Below are 22,554 nucleotides of genomic sequence, written 5' to 3'. Positions count from 1 at the left end.
GGATTTCTGTAAGGCAAGTGATTTCTTTATAACTAACTCTGTTACCTTTTAAATTAAGGTGGTATGGGATATACTAACTTACCATGATCTTTCTTAATGATAAACCTAATCTACACTTTCTTATAACGTAAGTTCAGTGTGAGACTTATAAGTCTATAATTCTTCTCGAGGGATGACATGGCGTCAAATCCACAAGTGGACCAAACATGGTTTGTCCCAATCTCCAATCTCTTCTCCTACACTGTTGATCATAAAATACCTATTTGGGCATGTTCGATTCCAGACCTGCTCGCACATGATTCCCAAGGTTTCAATCGTGATACACGCTTATGTACGGTTAATATCAAATAGATTGTCTTGGCATATTTGATCGATCAAGGGTCAATAAAAATATTAATGTAATAATATATAATTCATATTAAAATTCGATTGTTTATTTGGTCCAGCGCCTTGGATAAGTCTCTTATGCATCATCATCATCATGTGATCATATATAATAGTTTTCTAACTCATCTTTGTGAGTCGATCTTGATTTAGTTGTTTTCCTATAATGCCTCGAGAATGTATACTAAATATATGCGAACAGCCTTGAGAATGTATGCTAAAATAGTATTGAGAATGTGCGAACAACTTTAAGAATGTATACTAAAGTAGCATCTTCTCACTACGACTTTGTCACGTAGCATAGAGAATGACACAAAAGTCACGCAGGGCTAGCATACTTACATGACTGGCTTAGAATCAATTTGTCGCCTATGGGTAATTATTCTCGCAGTATGTGTGGCTCAATTCACAGATTGTGAATGATCAAGTATTCGTCATTTACATAATTATCACACGAGATCCATCCGATAAATTAATTATCCATCTTTGTTACAATATATTAGCTCATATGATCTTATTAGGTACAACCTATCATGTCAATTTTGTGAGATCTCATTATGATCATCCCATAAATCAAGGCAGAGATCATCTCATACGTAGATGCATCTCAATACGCAGCACTCCTACTATGTATACCTGCACAGTCTATGCTTTGTGAGAAGTTGACAAAGCGTTTAATCAACAAATGTTGGTCATACTTCATCATGATGGTTAATCTGAATATCTATGCGCATACATCATAAAAATAATAATAATAAATAAATAAATCTATACATAAATTCAAATATAGGTGAATCTCAATATAATTCAATGAATAAATATATAGGCATGTCAATAAGTATTGAATGGGCTGCATATGGCCTAAAAGCCACTGCCTCTCCCGGCACCCTTCAGAGCATTCCCCATCCAATATTTCCCACCCTAGGAAAAATCCTTTTGATAATGTCATTTTTTTCTCAAACAAGTGTGGCCCATGATTCATTGATCTAGATAGTTGATACTGTAACGTCTGGTGTGGATGGTGAATAATTTAAAATTTTCAACTTTGACAATCCAATTACAGCTGGCTAACAAATAATGGTTTGAATGTCTAATTAAAACGTACTTTTCCACTGACAATATAAGTTGAAACCCGAGCCCAATAAATTATATATTTTCAAGCTTAGGCTTGGGTCTACCACACTAGGCCCATGTTGGGATTGGGTTGCGCTTTGCTTCTATATCATAATGTTGGATTGGACTCAGGACTAGCATGGTCAGGCTCATTGCAACGCCTTACCTACTGTGGAGTATAAAAAAATTATAGATAAAAAGCTTACCTTTATATTACAATCACTCTTATAATAAACTTATAAAGCATCTAATGACAGTAGTATAGTGAAATTTATAAGAAATTGTTATATAATTGGTCATGAGACCCATAAAGGATACTCACCTAGGGCCCGTTTAGCCGGTCGGATTGGAAGGGACTGGATGGCATTGGAAGGGATTGGAAGTTAAATCCCGGGATTGGCCGGGCGTGCCAAACAGAGTCGGTGATCTGATCCCAATCCCATGGATCTTAAGACAATCCACTGACAACACCATCATTACCTTTAAATCCCATCCGATCCATCCTAATCCATTCAAATTTGCCTGGGACATGTTTGGTTTGAGGGATTGGAAGGGATGGGAAGGTTTAATCCCGGGATTGGCCAGGCATGCCGAACAGACTGGATATAGCAATCCCATGGATCTCAAGACAATCCACTGACAACACCATCATTACCTAGAAATCCATGCCATCCACCCTAATACCATTCAATCCCTTCCAATCCAGAGAGTGGATTGAGTAAGATCGGGTAACACCGAGTTTGGTCAGGTAATGATTGTAGGGCCCACCTTGACGTATGTGTTGTATATCCAAGCCATCCATCCACTTTGTCAGGTTTAAAATGAGGCAAATAAAAATCTTAGGTGGACCACACCAAAAGAAATAGTGGTCGTTGAACAACCAACATTACAAACTTCCTAGGGCCCACTGTACTGTTTGTTTGCCATGAACTCAATCTATTTAAATAATAATTTAAAAAAAAAACGTTAAATTTATGATTTTTAAGAAAAAATACAAAACATTTTCTCTTAATTAATATAAAACCAAACCCTTGACAAAATCCATATTAGAATAATTATAACAAAATTTAGGATTTTTAAAGTTCTATTATTTTATATATTTTGTTAGCTTGTTAGTATACCCCACCGTCACTACAAACTCTGGGAATTGATACGAAGACCTCAGTATTGAAGCAAGGGATCTTCACTCGGTCTACCACTTGAACTATGGAACCGGGGTGTGTGTGTGTGCAACTTTCTTCTTAATTAATGTAAGTATCTACAACAATTTAGACTTTTTGCGACATATCAACTCATCGCTAAAAACTTCAAACTCATCGTTAAAATTTTTTTATGACGAGTATTACTCGTCACTAATTTTGTTACAAATAAGGCGTTACAAATTCTAATTAGCGACGAAAACAGCAACTCGTCGCCAATGATTCAATTATTTATGACTACCTAATAACTTGTCGTAAAATATAACTAATTAGATAACATTTTGACTTTTGCGATGAAATTAGATTTGTCACTGAAGAAATCGTTGCAAAAAACTTAAATTGTTGTAGCATGGACACGGATTGGTTGCTGACAGGTTGACTCGCTACTAAAGTCATGTCACCACATTCTGTGGGACCCACTATGATATATGTGTTGTATTCACACTATTCTTCCATTTGGAGATATAAATTTAGGGCATGAGCCAAAGAATGAGTCAGATCCAAAGCTTGAATGGACTCCACCGCAAAAAACAGTCTACCATTAAAATTTTCTAAGGGCCACAAAAGTTTTGGATCAAGTTGAAATTTGTGTTTTCCCTTCTTTCATGTCCGTATTAACTTATGAGCACTTTGGATCACACTGGATCACAGATAAACATCATAGTGGACCTTAGGAAGGTTTCAATGGTGGGCGTCACTCTTCCTACTATTTTATGTGGTAGGGCCCACTCTAGATTTGGATCTAACTCATTCTTTATCTCATGCCCTAAAAGGATCTCTACAAATGGATGGATGCTGTGGATATAATACATACATCATGGTGGATCCCAGAGGAACTTGGTGACATCACTTCAGAGCGAGTCTCGCTACTCAACGTATCAATATCTAATCCGCGTCCTGGAAAAGTGGCCACAGATTGGGTGGATCCCATCATGGTGTTAATGTAAAATCAACCCATGTATGTCACTCCACCTTAGTTCAAGGTCTATAAATTTATCCCCATCAGTAGTTCAAGAGGACCACATTACTGGAATTAATGTACACGGATCATATAAGAACCTGATTTTTGAAGACCTAGGCTTACTTTTGGTGTGACATCTAATGGTTGGAATAGATTTCACAGTTTCATCATGATGGCCCTATAAAAATCAAGGGTGAATGTCTCTCTCCTAATTATTCTCATTCGTGGGGCACATCTGAATCACGGATTAGCCTGATTTATTGGCTGTAGGCTTATTACTTGATTAGATCAGACACACAGATTAGAGTAGGGCCAAAATAAAATCAGGAGTGGGAGTCCATATGATACCTATTTCCAAAACACCCGAAACACTACCATCAGGCGTAATCTAAGGTGGTAGTTAATGCTCATGGGGCTGGCGGTCGTGGATTAGCTACTGAACCCGACGGTAACTAGCTAATGAAATGATATCACCACGTTCTATGGGCCCACCATGATGTATGTGTTGTATCCACACCGTTCATTCATATGGAGAGATTATTTTAGGGTAGATCCAAAGGTCAAGTGAACCCCATTACAGAAAACAGTGGGACAATGATGCCCACCGTTGAAACCTTCATGGGCCCACCATGATGTCTATTTGAGATCCAACACGTTTATAAGTTAACAAAAACATGGAATAATGGAAAACACAAATATCAGCTTGATCATCTAAAACTTTTAGGCATCAAGATGTTTTTAAGGGTAGGCGTTCAATCCCCACTTTTTTCTATGTTGGGGTCCACTTGAGCTTTGGATCTGCTTCATTCTTTGTCTCGTGCCATAAAATGATCTCTCTAAATGGATGTACGGTGTGGATAAAACACTTACATCGTGGTTGGGCTCACATAAAGTAGTGACATCACTTCAGCAGGTGATCTGCGTCCAATGCTAACGGGGTAGCGTAATTTAAGGTCGTAATTAATCCTCGTAATGCTGGCATTATACACATAAAATGTCGTGGACCACCACACCACTGTAAATAGTGGTGATTGATTATTATAAACTTCTTAGGGCCATAAAAGTTTTGAATCAAGCTGATATTCTTGTTTTCCCTTTATTCATGTCAGTGTGACCTTATCAACCGGTTGGATGGCTAAAAAACATTACGATAGGCCCTGTGAAGTTTTTAATGGTGGGTATTCAATGTCTACTCTTTTCTGTGGTGTGGTCCACTTAAAAATTAGATATTTTTTATTTTTTGGATCATAGACTGGAATTGTGTATAAAAACTGATGGATAGCGTGGATATGCAGAGTATACATGAAGGTGGGACACACACTCAGGTAATCACCCTACTGCTTTGTTACCGGATAACACTGATCCACTCCCTCACCAATCTCGGTAACGTCCGACATTTCTTCGAACCACCAACCGTCCAAGAGGTCCACCTTTTATGTTTGCACAGGGACTAGATCTACTCCGATCATTGGATTTGTAATCCTGTGCAGGGTCCAGAATTTAAAATAAAAATCGTCCTGATATGTGATTCAAGTGGGCCATACTAATATAAAAAGTTGGGAGAGACATCCACCCTTGATTGTTACCAGGCTCACCGTGATGAACATGTGAAATCCATTATAACCATTGGATTCCACACACAACTAGTTGGACATTACATTTTCCGGCACAGATTAGCTACTGACAGGTTGAGTAGCAAGACTGGCTACTGAGGTGACGTCACCAAGTAATTCTGTGGGGCTCACCATGATGTATGTGTTGTATCCACACCGTCCATACATTTGGACTGATCATTTTAGGGCATCATCCCAAGAATGAGACAGATCCAACGATGGAGTGGACCCCACCACAGAAATAGAGGGGAGAGTGACAATCACCGTTGAAACCTTCCTAAGGTCCACCATGATGTTTATTTGAGATCCAAACTGTTCGTATGTTAACTCATACATGAAAGAAGGGAAAACACAAATATCAGGTTGATCGAAAATATTAGTGGCCCTCAGAACTTTATGGTGGGCGTCACTCTCCACCATTTTAATGAAAACTTTCTTCTTAATTAATGTAAGTAAATGCTTCCCTTACAAACTAATGAATTCATTTTAGCATCGAAAAGCGGCCATGGCTTCGGTGGGCCCATCATGGTGTTAAATGTAAAATCAACACCGACCATTACGTATCCGTGATAGATCAAGGTCTCAAAATTTATCCCCATCCGTAGTACAAGAGGACCACATGATTGGAATCAGTGTACATGGAAAGGTTCACCCTCCAAACACTTTTGCTTAGTGTGGCTCACATGAATCATGTATGAACCTAATCCTTGAGACGCTTACTTTTGGTGTGACATGTAATGGTTGGGATGGATTTCACAGTTTCATCATGATGGACCATGTAAAAATCAAGGGTGGACATCTCTCTCCTAGTTATTCTCATTGGTGTGGCCCATCTTAATCAGGTATTAACCTGTTTTACTGGCAATGGGCCTATTACTTGATGTTCGGAGTGGGCCTATAAAATAATCAGGGGTGGAATCCATGTAGTTGTTTCCAACACACTACTATTAGGCGTAATTTAAGGCGGTGGTTAATGCTCGTGAAGCTAGAAGTAATGTCACCGCGTTCCGTAGGCCCCACCATGATGTATGTGTTGTATCCACATAGTTCATCCGTTTGGAGAGATCATTTTTAAGGCATGAGTCAAAGAAGAGTTTTTTTCCTACTATACTCCTCGCTTTTAAGCCATGTACTTTATTCAGCCCTTCCAAACTTATCTTCCCATACTACTATTCCCTATGGCTACTGATTATAACCATAGCCATTAAAATTGACCGTGAAGTAAATGGAATTGACCGCAAAGTAAAGGAAATTCACCACGAAGTGAAGGAAATTGATCGCGAAGTGAATGAAATTGGCCGTGAAGTGAATGAAATTCACCACGAAGTAAATGAAATTGACCGCGAAGTGAAAAAATTTTATTGCAAAGTGAATGGAATTGACTGCGAAGTGAATGAAATTCATCGCAAAGTGAATGAAGTGAATAAAATTGACTGCGAAGTAAAGGAAATTCACCGCGAAGTGAATGAAATTGACCGCGAAGTGAAGGAAATTCATCGCGAAGTAGATGAATTAAATGAAATTGACCACAAAGTGAGGTAAATTCACCGTGAAGAAGGAATTTGACCACGAAGTGAAGGAAATTCACAGCGAAGTAGATGAATTGAATGAAATTCACCACGAAATGAGTGAAATTCTCCACGAAGTGAATGTAATTGACTGCAAAGTGAAGAAAATTCACCGCAAAGTGAAGGAAATTAACCGTGAAGTAAATGGAATTGATCACGAAGTAGATGAATTAAATGAAATTCACCGCGAAGTAAAGGAAATTCACTGCGATTTGAAGGGAATTGACCGTGAAGTGAAGGAAATTCACCGCGAAGTGAACGAAATTGACCACGAAGTGAATGAAATTGACCGCGAAGTTTATTAGCCATCCAACATGTTGATAGGGTCACACAGACATGGATGAAGGCAAAGCACAACTATTAGCTTGGCCTAAAACTTTTGTGACCTATAAAAAGTTTCTAATGGCCATTGATCATTGTTTCCTGTGGTGTGGTCCACCTAAAATTTCATTCACTTCGCAATGAAGTTTACTCACTTCGTGGTGAATTTCATTTACTTCGCAATGAAGTTCACTTACTTCATGGTGAATTTCAGTCACTTCGTAGGAATGTTGATAGATCTTAATGAGTTACATGATTGACTAAGAGAATTGTTGATATTTGGTAGCCAGAATCAGGGGTGTACATCGAGTCAAATCGAGTCAAGCTAGCCTCAGCTCGACTTGGCTCGAACACTAGCTGACCTCAGCTTGAACTCGGCTTGGCTCAATCCTTGAGCCTGATTAGCCAGCTCAGCTCGGTTCGGATAGCAGCTCGGGCCGAGTTTGAGCCAAGATCGAGTCGAGTTTTCCATTGAGACATTTCCACAAACACCTAAACTGCAACTTCAAAATCCCACTGTTTTACAAACAGAGGCAATGGTTTTACAGGTGTTTTATCAAACACCTTCTAAATAACATGAAAACTATAATTTTAAAAAAAGAGAGAAAAAAGGTATTTGTTTAATGTACATAACTTGCTTGCCACCGGCCAAACCTTCCTTGCCACAGCCACATTTCGTTGAGTCATTTTATCAAATAATTGGTGAGCAACATCAATGGCTGGATTATTTGAGCTTTTCGTGTGGATTATTGATGAGGTAAAATGATCAATGGCTGGATCATTTTATCAAACAGTTGGTGAGCAACATCAAGACAATCTACCAGCCAAACCGAGTCACCAACCTGGTTCAATCCGAGCTGGATTCGATTCGAGTCAAGTCGAGTTGGGACCTACTCGAACTTGGCTCGAACTCATTTTCGAGCTCAAAAAATCAGCTCGTCTTGGCTCGAACTCAACTTCGAACCAAGTCGAATCGAGCTTTTTCAAGTCGAGTCGAGCGAGCTAATCGAGCTAGCTCGGTTCGTGTACACCCCTAGTCAGAATCTTTCCCCTTACCTTTATGTAATCTATCCCACCCTGATAAGGCCAATGAAGGCCAATGATGGAAATCACTACCCTGTAGTGGAACTCATCGCCAATTTCGACCTCGGGCATGCTTCCGAAGATTGACTTGCCAATTTTCACATACTTCTTCGCTTCCTTGAGAAGCTTACTAGCAGCTAGGTTGATTCACCTAATGACATGTCCTTATCCACTCTTTGCTCCCCTTGTCACCGCGAATAGAATGAAAATCACCACGAAGTGAATGAAGTAAATGAAATTGGCCGCGAAGTGAGTGAAATTCATCGTGAAGTGAGTGAAATTGACCATAAAGTAAACAGAATTCACCGCGAAGTGAACAAAATTGACCACGAAGTGAATGAAATTGACCGCGAAGTGAATGAAGCGAATAAAATTAACTGCAAATTGATTGAAATTGACTGCGAAGTGAATGAAGCGAATGAAATTGACCGTGATGTGAATGAAATTCACCGTGAAGTGATTAAAGTAAATGAAATTGACCACGAATTGATTGAAATTGACCACGAAGTCAATGAAATGGATTTTCAACCATCGACCTGATGGAATATTGGAAAATAACTAGGTTGGTCGGCTAAAATAGCTTCTCCTACCCCAAAATCATATATGGTACGTTAAGTAACTCATTCTGGTTTAAGAAAGAAATGAATAAAAAGAGAAAAAAATATTTTTGTATACTTATATATACATGTTTACATAAATATGTATTAGAGAAAAATGTAGGGGGGAAAAAGTTCTCATTGTAAAAATAAAAAAATAAAAAAATAATAAAAAATAAACTGGATAGACTGCAGTACAAATATTTTTTTTTTGGCTAGTGCAATCCCCCACGGCTTTTGTGGGTCTTATCATGAGGTATGTGTTATATCCAAACCATCCATCTATGAGGCGAGCTCGTATTAAGGCTTGAGACGAAAAATAAGATAGATCTAACTATCAAGTGGACCACACTGTAAAAAGCAATAGGGGATTGAACGTCTACCATTGAAACCCTTTTAGGGGTCACAAAAGTTTTGAATCAATATGAAATTTGTTTTTCCTCTTCATCCAAGTCTTTGTGACCTTATGAATAGATTGGATGGAAAATAAACATTATGATGAGCCCTATGAAATTTTTAACGGTGAAAATCAATTCCCTGGCTGCTATTTGTGGTGTGGTACGGTTGATCTTTGGATGTGATTCTTTATATATATATAATATGCTCTGAAATGATCTCGATATATGAAGGAACGTTGTACATATAATAAATACATAACTATGGGGCCCATGTAACTTTGATCTCTTTTGAACCGTCCGTACAACTCGGAGATCAAGGAGCGTCGGCTCTGTTATTCGCACACCAGCCAATCTGCTTCCGAAAGGGAGGCAGGAGTATTTTGGTCCCGTGAAAAGTCGTTTGTATGGCAGGGGAGTATTCTTGGAAGGTAAGTTTGGTGGGGCATGATAAGATACATGGCTAAAAAATGAGGAGTATAGTGGAAAAAACTTGGCAAGGAATTACGTAGATCCAAAGTTCAAGTGAACCCCAGTAGTAATAATGACGGCCACTGTTGACACCTCTATATGGCCTACCATGATGTCTATTTGAGACTGAACCTGTTTATAAGTTGACATAGACATGGAACGGAATGATGGATAACACAAATATCAGCTTCATCGAAAACTTTTGTGGCCTCAGGATGTTTTCAAGGGTAAGTGTTCAATTCCCAATATTTTCTGTGGTGGGGTCCACTTGAGCTTTGGATCTAACTCATGCCATAAAACGATCTCTCCAAATGGACGGACAGTGTGGATACAACACATACATTATGGTGGGCCTACAAAACATTAGGACAGGCCCTGGGAAGTTTTTAATGGTGGGTATTCAACGTCTACTCTTTTATGTGGTGTGATCCACTTAAAATTTGGATCTACTTTATTTTTAAAATCATACACTGGAATGATGTATAAAAACTGTTGGATGGCGTGGATATACAGCGCATACACGAAGGTGAGCCCTATCGTCAGGTAAGCACCCCACTGCTTTGTTACCAGGTAACACTGATCCACTCCCCCACCAATCTCGGGATTGTCCGTCATTTTTGGGAACTAACCGTCCAAAAGGTCCACCCTTTATATTTGCAAAGGGCCTACCGAGATGCATACTGTAATCTACTCCGATCATTGGATGTGTAATCCTGTGCAGGGTCCAGAGTCAAAAAATCGTGCTGATATGTGATTCAAGTGGGCCATACTAATAGAAACAGTTGGGAAAGATGTCTACCCTTGATTGTTATCAGGCTCACCTTGATGAGCATGTGAAATCCATTCCAACCATTGGATTCCACACTACATTCTAGGCCTAGGCCTAGGCCTGATGACTAAAAATGAAGGCTCATAAATAATTCAAGTGGGGCCATACCAAGGGAAACAGTTTTCAGGGTAAGCATTCCTTCTAAATTGTTTTCAATCCTGTGGTCTATCTGAACGACTGACAGGGCTTATTTAAGAGGCCTGGGTGTGGCATTGGGTAACTTGGCTAAGCTGAGGTGGATTTTACATGTACACCGTGGTGGAGTCATCCCAAGCCAGTAACCCCTTTTCCTCTTATTGTTCACCCTTATATATATATAAGGGTAGAACAATAGTCATGACCCGTCGGTCTGACTCAGTAAACCAAACCCAACATGTTTAATTCAGCATTAACCTTTATTCTTCACAGATTACAGCCTAGTTAGGCTTACAACATAGGCGCATGTGATATCAAGAATCTTGTGGTAGCCCATCTTCACCTGATCATGTTACCTGTTTGGATGCAATTCAAAACTAATGACAAGTCAAAACCATCCTAAGTTCGTTTTTCATGCGGCCCACTGGATTTAAGGGTGGCAATGGGTGAGGCATCGAGCCTGACCTGGCTTTAGACTGGGCTTGAACCTATTAGCTTGCCTGATTGTTTTTGTGCTTGGCTTGGGCTCAAGTCATTTTAGCCCCACCGGCCCAGCCCTACTGATCTAACTTCGCATTTGCATGTGTTATATCGTACAAATATATTATGCTCATTCTTCATAAGACAACCTATGCAGCTTGAAGGTAGATTGTCGGTTTCATTTTTTAAAGTGTCTATTTCTTTTAACACATGTGGCCCACTTGATCAACATACTAGAATATGAAATAGGGTTTTTATCAGTTGGCACCTGTATGCTAAGTGCGGATTAGGTAAGGAAGGGGTAACAGCTTAGTGGGTGAGGCCCTAACCATGATGCCCACCTCAATGTATGTGTTGTATTTCCATGCCGTACATCCGATTCTACTAGATCATTTTAGGGCATTGTTCTAAAAATGAGGCAAATCCAAATCTCAGGTGGACCATACCACAGAAATACAGTGGTGATCACCTTAAGAAGTTTTTAATGGTGGGAATTCAATCCCTAATGCGTGTATTCTACCTGAGATTTCGATCTGCCACAATTTTGGGACCATGCCCTAAAGTGGTATGGCAAAACAAATGAACAGCGTGGATATACAACATATACATTGAGGTGGGCCCCAAGGTCAAGGCTTCACCAAATAAGCTGTTTACCCTGCCTTACGGTCCTCACCTAATCCGCCCCCTCAACGTTTTCTATCGATTCTTTCCAAGTTTCAATGTATTTAACATTATATATTTTAGGAAAACCTAGGATCTCTACAACAGACAAAACATACTTGTGGATGTTGATCTGGACTGTCCATGTTGTAGGCCCCACTATTAAATACTGCATGAAAATTACACGTCATAAGATCCATTTGACCCATCCGTGGACATACCTCCATTGACTTGTATATTGCATATCATTTCTAATGGTTCATCTGTAGTTGGTGGCTTACTAGGAGATTTTTTTCTTCCCTTGGTACTAGTTTTTGCCACGTGGGGCATCAAAATTGGGACCCACCCAATGGACGTGATATAGAGCGCATTGCGAATACTTTCATGGCCAACGGGTCCCAGACACTTTCATGGCCAAGATGGACCAGAGAAGGCCTAATGGGGGCGGAAGTGATTAAGATCATCGAAACCTCAAAACAGTTGTATCTTGCAAACTAAAATGAGTTTTTCGATATATCATATACGATTTTAGGGTAGAAGAAGCTACTTTAGCCAACCAACCAGCTATGCTAAGTTGCCCACGAAAGATATACAAGATTCTATCATATCAACGGTCAAAGTCCCGTTTATTTTCACTTTTACTATAAATAGTAAGTTTCGATTTGTTCATAACTTTGATCCTTTGAGTTTTAAGAGTAGTCATCCTTAACATGAAAATGACTTAGAAAAGATGGGAGAATAATCTAGTTAGGCCAAATTGAATAATTACTATTTTTGACCGAAAACCATGAAGTCTAGTAAGAATCATGACATTATATGCAAATAATAAGTTTACTATTTGTAGTAAGTCAAGAGAAATTGGCTAAGAGTTTGATCCAAAAACTTCACGTAGGTTTGAGTTCATTATTTAAAGATTGTAATTTTATTTTTTATCATTAATTAATTTATTTTAAATTATTTCTATTTTCATCCCTCATGGATTTAAGGAACCTTTATTCCTAATGAAGACGGAGATCAACCTCAACATGTCCTTCCCCGTGTGTCAGGACTGTTCACACTGCTGAAAATAACTTTCACAGACTATAGAATTATTTCACGAGGAATTTGTACAAAATGCAGAGTGGACGCTGGGTTTTCAATTATGAAAACTGGGGGTTCGAGAGAGAGAGAGAGAATTAAAACCAGTCACTGAACGGGCTTAAATTTTAGTCCAGGGTTCGGCCCTCAGTCCTATGTTCCATCATAAACCCAGCCCAAAGTGGACCAAGCCCAAAAGCTTGACTCTCTGGCCCTATCACTCGGGTCTTCCCCTATAGGGACTAAACTGACTAACGGTCTGGATTATCGAACCCGTGACCACTAATTGTATAATAGCAAAAATCCCAGTGCAAAGAGGCGAGCTAGATATTTAATTGATTCTATGTCCCAATCCACCAATTAAGAAATTGATTTGCAAATCATATATGTTCTTAATGACAGGTACTGATATTTCCTTACATATGTGGAATATCTTTTGTCATTTTTCGCAAGTTAGGCCTATGGTTTGGATGGTCCACATTTTCGGCCTGGTATGCACAATCATCATCGACGTTTTTGACTGATGGCGCATTCACAAGACTTGGATAGAAAATAATACAGCGGCAATTTCCCCAATGAAGTAAGAAAGGTGAAAAAAGATTGAAATTTCCAGGAATTCCATGTCATCCATGGAATCAACCGTTGGATCACTGAATTTCATGAAACCCACTATTAAGTAGCTGGAAATCACATGGATAAAGGGTCATATATGCATCTCGTTAATTTGCTGGAACGAAGACCACCAAAGTTAAAATATGCTATTCCCAGGTGAAGTGGTGATCGTGACCGTTGATCTGATGGGGGCAACTGTTAGGAATTTGATTACTGTCTTGAGCCAGCCATTTCTGTGGACTGCAATGTCAGTATGTCCTATCCAATCGGCGGCCCACCATGTTCCTCAGTCACCATCACCACATGTTTGCCATCTGTACTTTGAACGAGCCATGCGGAATTTATGCCACTCAACCTGCTTAATTGACTAATCACGTTCTACAAATCTCCTTGCGTCAATGATAAGATACGCACATCTTCGCCCAGTTCTTTAATAAATGGACTCAACTCGCTAGTGTCAAGGTTCTGTGGGCCCATCATGATGTATGTATTGTATCCATTCCATTCATCATTTTTTCCATCTTATTTTAGTACATGATCCTAAAAATGAGGCAGACCCAAATTACAGGTGGACCACACAACAGGAAAACAATATTGATGAAACGATCCCAAAATAAACTGTAACGTTTATTTGCCATCCAACCTGTTGAATGAAGGTAAAACACAAATATCAATTTAATCCAAAACTTCTGTGGTCCCCAAAAAGTTATCAACGGTAACCATTGGATCCCCACTGTTTCCTATGATGTGGTTCACCTGATATTTTGATCTGCCTCATTTTTTAGTTCATGACCTAAAATGTGCTGGAAAATGAATAGATGGCGTGGATAAAACACATACATCATGGTGAGGTCCACAGAGCTTTGACACTAGGTAGCTGTATGATGTTGGGGTCATTAGCCAAGCTAGGCATAGTTAGGGGAGCTTTTAAGGGACGCGGATTGCAATCGAACATGAGAGCCGAAGCTGTTGGACGCAACCGCGTCCACTTTTTAGAAGGTAGGAAGCCTCGTCAACTTATTCTAAGGTTTTATAACAACCACTATAAGTCTAAAAAGAGGAGCTATGATTTGAAAGTATGAAATGGGGTTCACCTATCATTTTTCCTTTTTCTCAATCAACACATGCCATAGGATCTACAAACAGTTGCCTTCTAACCAATGGCACTCAAGAAATAAATTGTTTTTTAGTTGATTCTGCTCAAAACCCCCTTTGATTGGATAAAAGGTAATTCCCCATCCCTATCTCGCGTTATGCTTAATCATGCGATTTTAACCATCCTATCGACTGCTCAAAAAATGGATGGTCAAGATTGATTATAACATAGGTCTGATCATTATATATCCGGACTATCTAGCATGCATGCCCATATCATATTGTCTATCACTCTCAAAAACCACTCCGATTAGATGATCATCCCAACCGTTGTACCTTTGTCCCTCTCCAAATATTTTAATGAGATAATTTTAACCATCCATTCAATCATGACTAGGAAAATAGATAGCCCATATTAATTATACTATAGCAGGTTTGACCATTCATCAACACCATCCTCATGTGGACCCCAACTTAATTGTCCAATCATCTATAATACCCCTTATTCAAATGAGCCAGCCATCATGCTAATGGCTTTGGAAATTTACTATTCACATTCATTGTACTGGAAAATATTTGATCTTGATATATGCTCTCCAATATGTTTGGTTGCCCATCCCTTCCTTTAAAAGAACAGTTTGGTGGATGATTTTAACCATACAATTAATGGCTCGGAAAATGGATGCTTCGTATCAATTATGTTGTCTGAGGTCGGTACTTTGTTTGTGATTGGGTCTGTCAATGGACTCAATTCCATTTAAATTTTTTTAATATTTGGCAATTGTTCACCAGATAGCTTTTAGGTCCAAATTAATATGATTGAATGTAGCTTCAATCCTATCGATGGACATCGATGGCACTCGATATAATCGAAAGCTCTCATCCACCAACTTGCACAATTTTGTGAAATTGTGAATTTTGCTTCCTATTTTAGTTTTTAACTTATTAAAGAGTTTGTAATGGGGTTAGGATAAGAAAAACATGCTTATAAATTTTAGGGAGCAAAATGAGTTCAAAGATATGGTTTTGTGATATTTGAGGTGTATTCTCAAACGGTAAACTCTTCTTATCTTTTGTAAACATTGATTTCATAGTTGATTGGTTGTCATACTGTAGTTGTCTTCTTTTTTTTTACGAGAATTTTTTCATATAAAACCTTGTGTTTTGTTTGTACTTAATTTGATTGATCTCTTATTATTTAATTATAACTCAAAGTTGCTTTTGCGTGTTCCCTCAATAAATTATACCATAAAAAGTTTACTAAAAAATTTAGATTGTCCAGTCCTCTCACAAGCACTTTGATTGCCCATTATACTATAAAATGTTTGTTTATTGATTTAGACTGTGGATTACGTGCGGCCCAACTTTGATGGCTACACTCCTTTTTTTTTTCTTTTTCTTTTTTTTTTTTTTAAAAATTTTAGAAGAATAAATGGTCTATGTTAATCATGTTGAAAAAGATTTGATATTGATTTAAATCATCCTTCCTGCTTTTAGTTAACCATTCCTTAAAATCAATTTGGTTGGATGACCCTAACCATATAAACAGTGGCTGAAAAAAATGGATGATCCATTTTGATTATACCATAGAATAGAAGGTTGAACTTGGCAGTTCATCCTAAGGACTCATCTTTTATTTCACCTTGTCTCAAATCACTTTTGTCATATGATCCTAACCATTCAATTAATATATAGAAAATGACTATAATCATCCATTTTTCTAGTCATTGATCAAATGGTTATGATCATTTGATCAAACTGATATTTGAGAGGAATGGGTTCAAAGGTAGGCTTCACATGATGAGCAATAAATATCAATACTTAAAATCCTTTTCTAAGAAACTTAATATAAACCTCTTTCCTAGATATCAAGCAAATTGTTAGAGACATTTGAATGAAGTGATTTAGTGTAGTTAGGCAACTAAAGGCTAGCCTTATATGGTGGACAACCTATATTAATGATCAAACCTTTTTATAGTATAACTAATATAGACCATCCAACCACCAAGCCATTATTGGATGATTAAGATCATCCTATTGAAGTTATTTTTAATAGGTGTAGCAATCAAAGGTGGCTCTATGTGATAAGTGATCCAAATGAATGATGAAACTGTTAGTAAAATCATCATACAAAGTCCATTATCTTATCCATTGATCAGATGGTGAAAATCCCTACATTGAAAGTGACATTTGAGAAGTGGACAATAAAAGGTAAGTTCCATGAATGGACGGTCTAAATAAATGGTATGACATTTTCTAGCATATCCCATGTAGACCATCCACTTTTCTAGACATTGATGAGATGGTTAGGATTATCCAACCAAGAATATGTATTAAGAAGGGTGAACAATTAAAGGAAGGTATCAAATCATGTGCGGTCATATCAACCCAATGAGTGGACCTAACTTGGATATAAGTCATTCATTTCTTCATTCTAAGATGAGTCCAAGGTTCTTTAAAAAGTTATTTGGAATCCAGTCGCAACGGGGCCACGAGCCCAAGCAACCTTTGGACCAGGGTCAAGCCCAGCCTGGCCCGACCCAAGCCCTACATGGAACTCGACCTTCTTTGGGAAAGATGTACTTTGATGCATCCAAGTAGGAAATGGATTGGCTACTGACCTTGCCACTAGCCAACGGCTAGTGGTCAGTGCTCTGTGGGCCCATCATGATATATGTGTTTCATCCATGCCGTCCACCCATTCTTCCAAATCATTTTATATTATGATCCCCAAAATGGGGTTGATCGAAATCTCAAGTGGACCACACAGTGTTGATTGAACGTGCACTATTAAAAACTTCTTGGGGGCCATAAAAGTTTTGGATCATCCAAGTTTTTATGACCTAATCAACAGGTTAGATGTCAAATAACCATTACAGAGGGCCCTATGAGGTTTTTAACGGTGGACATTCAATCATCATTGTTTTCCCATGGTGTGGTCCACCTGAGATTTATATCTATCTTATTTTTGGAATAACGCCCTAAAATTATCTTTCAAAATAGATGGACGGCATGGATAAAGCACATACATCATGGTGGAGTCCGCATAGCACCGGCCACTTGCCACCAGACTGGTGGCAGCGTCACTAGCCAAACCGCGTCCATCTAACTACACCCGCACCTGTCTCTCGGCACGTGCATATAGGTACGTGTGCAAATGCGAAACAAGTGTGCCATCTAAGCTGATCATCAAGTAAACCTAGAAATGAGGCCGATTAACCAATCAGTTGGCCTAAATTGTACGATGATCAAAGGAGACTTCCATATTCAACGCACTCATAAAGATAACCTGATATGTGGGCCACCCAAATTTCTGTGCCACGTCATCTCCACAATGTAACTCCTAAAAGGGAAGATAATACACTAGAGCTAGATGATTCTGATTACGGTATATCGGACAAGGTATCATTTCAATCAGGACTGTCCATCTAGTTGACCCCACCGTGTATGGCCTATGTTTTGAATATCACACTTATCAAACAATCATAGTCATCAGTTTTCATCTATTGGAATACCCAATTGATGGACAATCCCGATTGACTCAATTGGCAGGAAAATGGATGGTTAGAAAGAAATCAAAGTTCATGTGTGGCCCACCTTATCAGGGGACTAGCATGGCATCTGAAACAAGTCATGTTCAAGCTAACTCCCATTTGATACGTGGCATTAGAGGTGTACATGAATTGAGCTGAGCTGAGTTTTGCTTGGCTCGTGCTTGACTCGGACTGCTCAAGTATCAGCTTGTAATCGGCTTGGTTGAATTCGAGCCCGGCTAGTGGTCGCTGGTCGGATGGGTTCTGCTAGTCGGATGGTCAAAAAAAAAATGGAGAGATTGGAGGATAGGACTCACTTTCGAAGAGAAACTTGTCCGGACAGACGCTGGAAAAGGAAATGTCATTGGGCGGAGCTCGTCCGGACAGACGCTGGAAGAAGGAAATGCTCATCCGGACAATCGCTGGAAGAAGGAAATATAGCTGGACGGACGATCGATTTGGGCGATTTGGAGGGAGAAATGGGGTAATTGAGCGAAAAAGAGTGAGAACGGGTAGGGTTGTTGGTTTGGACATATTGGGTAGGGTCGAGCAACTAGGCAAAGTTTTTTTAAAACCTTTTATATATTAACTTAAAGTCGAGTCGAATCGAGCTGAGTTGAGTTATGTTCAATTCGGACTCAACTCGAAATGTTCCGAGCGCCCAAAATATGCCTCAACTCAGTTCGAACAGCGTTTCGATCCGAGTTAAGTTAGCTTTTTTCAAGCTGAGTCAAGAGAGTTACCGAACTTAGGCTGCTCGTGTACAACTCTACGTGGCATGGATCTAGAGTTGGCACGTAAGCCTGTCCTCCAAAAGAACGGTCTAGCATTTTTCCTGCTGTATTAGTGGGCCACGAGTTAGGTTGGTCCAGTAAATGGACCCAAGTGAATTAAAAGCTAAAACTACTTATGTCTACAGATGTAATGAGATAGTAGGTCCACCGATCGACAAGAAGCGTAAGGAATTACATGATTCTGAGGTCGCACACGACCCATGATTTTTGGGCCACCCACTGCAAAAGAAAAAGTCTTTTAAGTAAAATTATAACCTGCTCATGCGAACAGACCGTTGATTTGAAGACATCCACACCGTTGATTTGAAGTAACTCATAGTAGATTGGCAGTATCTAAAAATGAAACTAAGGCCAGATTATTCTAACCGGGAATTAATGTCCTCAAAATAATTGTTGTGGACAAAACACGAAAACCGTCCACAATAACAGCTATAGATGGAGTGGAAGGGATCATTCAATCTGGAAGTTCTTTTTTCAAGATTCACCATCTATGGTGGGTCCCATCTTATTAACCGTCTGGATCACGTAGAAAAGGAGTCCACTTGCATAAAACAGATACATCAGGGTCTGTGGATGAGCTGACGCATGAGACTTTACTATTAAGGCTGAAAATGGGAAATTTTAGGAAAAGTGGAACGATCGTATTCAGCTAGTTCAGTAGTCCTTTCGTCGATCTACGGTACAACCAGTTGCACTAGACGTCTAAACAGTCCAATCACTGATCTAGACCATTCACTCATTCCAGCCCACTCGTTGCAGGTCAAACTACAAACATCACAGTGATCAGATGATCCTACTGATCGTGCCATCAACAAAATCCGAAATGGATGGTCAAGATCATTCAACAATCAACAAGATTGAATCATTCATTTTATATGGGCCACCTCCTATCATCAGTGCTAACCGTTTCAATCTATGGCCTGGAAAACAGTTAAAGTGGCCATGTTCAGATGGTTAGGATCAGTTGATCAATGTGGCACCGAATAAATGCCAAAGTATCTGAACCGTTGGCCAGCAATAGAAGTGGTGTAAGATTTATTTTATATTTTTTATTTATTTATAACGGGAGATGTATATGCAAAGGGACGTAGATTTTCATCTTGGCATAGACTCATGCACAAATGGGAGGTCGGAGGTCGTATCTAACCTAGATGGGTCCCATCCTAATGTCCCTGTTTGGCATTGAATTGTGTCGTTGGTACGTCTGTATGGTGCCAGGCATGCTTGAAGCATATTGCACCTCCAAATAGTTCAAGAAACCATGGACGGTCACCTCTAACCAAAATCTAAAGTAATTTAGCTGTTTATTCAGTCATCTGTAAATGAAATCAAATCATTTATAAAAGAGATGGTTTATCTTTTTCTAATAAATTTTATTTTATTTTATTTTATTTTTTTTTACATCTTTCAATTAAAATGACTTTTTCTCACTGAGATAATAGAAATAATTTAATTTATACAATGTAAGAGTAGAAGGAATTTAATTATATTGATTAAAATTAAAATTAAAATAAAAACTTACAAAAGGTATTCTTTGGCAATTCACGTTAGGGATGTACACGGGTCAGGCCGAGTCGAACTGGGCTCAACCCGACCAGGCCCGTTCAACAGCCACACCAGGCCTGAACCCGGGCTGGCCTGGTCACCGGGCCAACATCTCCAGCCTGAACCCGGCCTGGCAGGAATCGGGTGAGTTCGGGCCAGTTTCGAACCTTCGACTTTGGGCCAGTTTCGAACCTTCGAGTTTAGGCCAGTTTCGAACCTTCGAGTTCAATCTACATTATTTTTAATGCTGTTGTCCACTTTATATTTGGATCTACCTTATTTTAAGCTCATGTCATAAAATGATTTAAAAAAACAATGGATAAAGAACATGTTCATCATGGTGGGGCCCAAAGAATACCATGTCTACTGGCAGCGCAACTTGCAGGTATTTCCACCTTTGGCTTTTTGAGTCCAAAAATCTAGTCCAACTAGCATTCAGGTGGCCCACAAGGCATGAAAAATCTAGAGAGGGGACATCAACCATTGATTTGCGTGGGGCCACCATGCATGTATAATCTACTAATTAGTGTAAAAATCGGGCCATTATGAAATTAGGTGAACTAAGTGGAAATCGATTGTGGACACCCCTCTCAGCTGTCGTCACTTCCATGGCCCACTTGAGTTTTGGAAGTGGGGCCCCCTAAAAGCCGTACTTATCGGTGCTACGTGGGAACTGCTATGATATATGTAATATGTGTTTTATCCACACCGTTCAACCACATTTACGGATCACTTTTATGGCATTAGATAAAAAATAAAGTAGATTCGAATCTCAATTAAACCACACCACGGGAAAAAAATGGTAATTAAATGCACACCATTAAAAAAGTAGTACTTGAACACTTACCCTTAAGAACTTCTTGAGAACAAAGTTTTGGATAAATATTGTGTTTTCCTTTCATTTTCCTGCGTGTGTGGTACACCTGAGATTTGAATCTACCTATTTTATTGTTTCATGCCATAAAATGATCTGGAATATGGATGGACAGTATGGATCAAACATATACACCATGGTGTGGCCCAGAGAGCACTGCCCAAGATGGTGATACCCCTACCATAGGGTTACCATGGAGCCCACCTTGATATATGTATTGTGTATCCATTCCATCCATCCATATATATATATATATATATATATATATATATATATATATATATAAGCAGGAGAGGAAAAATCGATCCATAACTAACACTAAGAGCAAATCTAAACTGAAGATCAACCTAAAAAAAAAAATCTCTAATCTACACAGATCTACTGAAAGAGGAATCATACACTAAAAGGGAGAGAGAGAGAGAGAGAGAGAGAGAGAGAGAGAGAGAGAGAGAGAGAAAAAAAAAATCATACTGGTTGCGGTTGGACGGAGGGACAAGCAAGCTCTACTGGTCGGAAGGCGAGACAAGCAGAGAGGCAGCGGTCCTCTGGTGGTTGGACGGACGGATGAGCAGAGAGAGGCGGACGGCCTCTAGTGGTTGCACGGACGGACGAGCAGAGAAAGGCGGACAACCTCTACTGGTCGGACAAGAGAGAGAGAGAGAGAGAGAGAGAGAGAGAGAGAGAGAGAGAGATTTGGTGGGGTCAGGCAGCGGAGGGAGCGAGCAGGGGAGGAGAGGGTTTGGTGGGGACGGTGGGGTCGGGCGTTTTCAGCAAAAGGGAAAGTGGAAAGTGATAGGTAGGGTTTTTTTAAAATATATATATATACCTAAAGGCGGGCCGGGTCGGGTCGAGACGAGTCGGGTCGGGTCGAGTCGGGTTTCGGGCTGAACTGGGTCATATCCGAACTCGGCCTGAACTCAGTTTCAGGCTGAGAAAATTGGCCCGTCCTGACCCGAACTCAGTTCCGGGTCAGGCCGAGTCAAGCGAGCTAACCGGGCTAGCACGGTTTGTGTACACCCCTAATTCATGTTTATTGACGTGGAAATCCACATGGAAATTAATACATTTGTGACTTATTAGACAATGCCACGTGTGGTAATCGTTTGTTATAGGCTAGCCATATGTTGAGCGCACGTCCTACTCATGTTACATGGATGAAAATTCTTTCGGTGATACCACATATTAGTGATCGTTATCTATTTCCTTATACAATTGT

The sequence above is a fragment of the Magnolia sinica genome, chromosome 11 (assembly GCF_029962835.1).
Source record: "Magnolia sinica isolate HGM2019 chromosome 11, MsV1, whole genome shotgun sequence".
Classification (NCBI taxonomy): domain Eukaryota; kingdom Viridiplantae; phylum Streptophyta; class Magnoliopsida; order Magnoliales; family Magnoliaceae; genus Magnolia; species Magnolia sinica.
Note: the sequence above shows the minus strand (reverse complement) of the source record.